General features: G+C 50.1%; 1 long non-coding RNA gene across 1 annotated transcript; it reads left to right on the top strand.

Annotated features, from left to right (window-relative positions):
* The first annotated feature begins 496 nt into the window (after nucleotides 1–496).
* LOC125541744 lies at nucleotides 497–1,323 on the top strand. Its single transcript, XR_007297638.1, has 2 exons — nucleotides 497–728; nucleotides 862–1,323. It is a non-coding gene; the product is annotated as an uncharacterized LOC125541744 (long non-coding RNA).
* The last annotated feature ends 1,131 nt before the right edge of the window (nucleotides 1,324–2,454 follow it).

Raw genomic sequence — 2,454 nt, 5'->3', positions numbered from 1 at the left:
AGTGTCAGCCTTTTTCTGTTCTGATGTAGCCTGTACCGGCAGCAAGGCCGGTCAAGATCGCCACATTTACGCTTCTCCCTCTCCGTCGATCACCATGGCCTCCTTTGAGTAACCCTTAAGATAGTACGCGAGCACCACCAGATAGGCTGCCAAGGATCGCACGACCCGGAGGCACCACACCGATCGAGAAGAGAACGCACTCCCAAAGAAGATGTGGAGACTCAATTATATACTACTAGTAACATTCCCTGGATCTGTTGGATTAGATACTTCGGCCCCATGATCGATCACTCTGACCCAGCTCGCGTTCCGGTGTATGATCTCGAGAGCTCATGAGATAACATAAACAACTTGCAACCTGGCTCCAGATTAATTTGGCGAAATCGTAGACGTCGTTGCAGCGAGCTTCTCCTATCTCGTGGCATGTACTCCTATAAATCATGGCCATGCATTGCAATGTCGCATTAGCCCAGACGGTAGCATTGGGGAGAGAAGATGAGCAATTCGGCTGCTTTGGCACCAGCATCACGCTCACGCGTGGCTGTGTTTCTTGCCTTCTCCCTCGTCTGGCTCTCCAGCCACGTCCTTGCCGCCGGACACCCTGACTACGCCGACGCGCTCGCCAAGTCGTTCTCTTCTTCCAGGGGCAGAGGTCCGGCCGCCTGCCGGCGGACCAGGCCGTCAAGTGGAGGTCCAACTCCGCCATGTCCGACGGCTCGGCCGCAAACGTGAGCAAGCGATGTCTCGCACTCTACCACTTATCCTTGTGGCGCATGCTTGATTGTGGTCAACGTGCTGACCTAGAATTTGACTTTTGTTGACTTGGGTGCCGTGGATGGGCCGGGCGTATTTGGGCGGCAGGTTGACCTCACCGGCGGCTACTACGACGGCGGCGACAACGTCAAGTTTAATTTCCCCATGGCTTTCACCACGACCATGCTGTCTTGGAGCATCATCGAGTACGGCGGGCGGATGGAGGGGCGCGTTCACGACGCGCGCGCCGCGGTACGGTGGGCGACTGTAAGACAATGATTTGGGGAAACCAGCTTAACCTTTTAGGGGTGGCTTATCTCATATATATATATATATATATATATATATATATATATATATATATATATAATGAGTGTGTTACAATAGGTACAATATACGTACACAAATACAGAAGCTATACATAGTCTAACACCCTCCCTCAATCTTAGCCACTTTCTAAAGAACTGAGAAGGGTAAGATTGCGCCTACAAGCCTCGAACTGTGGTAAAGGCAAAGGCTTAGTGAAGATGTCTGCAAGTTGATCTTTGGAAGAGATGAACTTGATCTGAAGTTGCTTCTGTGACACACGTTCCCGTACAAAGTGATAGTCCACTTCAATGTGTTTCGTTCGGGCATGAAATACCGGATTAGCAGAAAGGTATGTAGCACCGATGTTGTCACACCAAAGGATAGGAGGCTGCGGTTGAGACATACCCAACTCCTGAAGCAAAGATTGCACCCAAATAATCTCTGCAGTAGCATTAGCCACAGCCTTATACTCAGCTTCAGTACTACTACGTGATACAGTAGCCTGTTTCCGAGCACTCCAGGCGATCAAGTTAGAGCCAAAGAACACAGCATACCCCCCGTGGATCGCCTGTCATCCGGGCTGCCAGCCCAGTCCGCATCAGAGTAGGCCGAAAGAACCCGAGAGGAAGACGGCCGAATATGCATCCCAAAAGACACTGTGAATTGGACATAACGCAGGATGCGCTTAACAGCCGCCCAATGAGTGTCGCGGGGAGCCTGAAGATACTGACAAACCCTGTTGACAGCATAAGAAATATCTGGCCGCGTAATCGTCAAGTACTGAAGCCCACCAACAATACTCCTGTACTCTATGGCATCCGCAGAAGACAAAAGCGCACCATCAACAGCAGTAAGCTTCTCGGTAGACGACATGGGTGTGGTAGTCGGTTTGCACTTAAGCATCCCAGCTCGCTGCAATAAATCCAATGAGTACTTCTTTTGTGTCATAACAAGACCATCAGCACGAGAGGTAACCTCAACCCCAAGAAAGTAGTGAAGCTTCCCAAGATCTTTGACAGCAAAAGCAGCACCAAGAGAGTGAACAAGAGCATCGGCAACATACCGAGAGGAACTGACAAGAATAATATCATCCACATAGACCAAAAGATACATAGTGACTTCTGGCTTCTGGAGAAGAAATAAGCAGTGGACGACATAAACCCATGAGCACGAAGAGCTGAGGCAAGACGAGCATGCCAGGCACGAGGAGCTTGCTTCAGACCATAGAGCGCTTTGGTGAGACGGCAGATGTGATCAGGACGATCAGGATCAGAGAAACCAGGCGGCTGTCGCATATAAACCTCTTCCTCCAAGAAACCATGAAGAAAGGCATTCTACACATCAAGTTAACGAAGAGACCAACCGCGAGTGACAGCAAGAGAAAGAAGAAGC

The sequence above is a fragment of the Triticum urartu genome, chromosome 2 (genome assembly GCF_003073215.2).
Source record: "Triticum urartu cultivar G1812 chromosome 2, Tu2.1, whole genome shotgun sequence".
NCBI classification, from domain to species: Eukaryota; Viridiplantae; Streptophyta; class Magnoliopsida; order Poales; family Poaceae; genus Triticum; species Triticum urartu.
The sequence above is the reverse complement of the archived record's forward strand: the minus strand, read 5'-3'. Positions and strand labels throughout refer to the sequence as shown.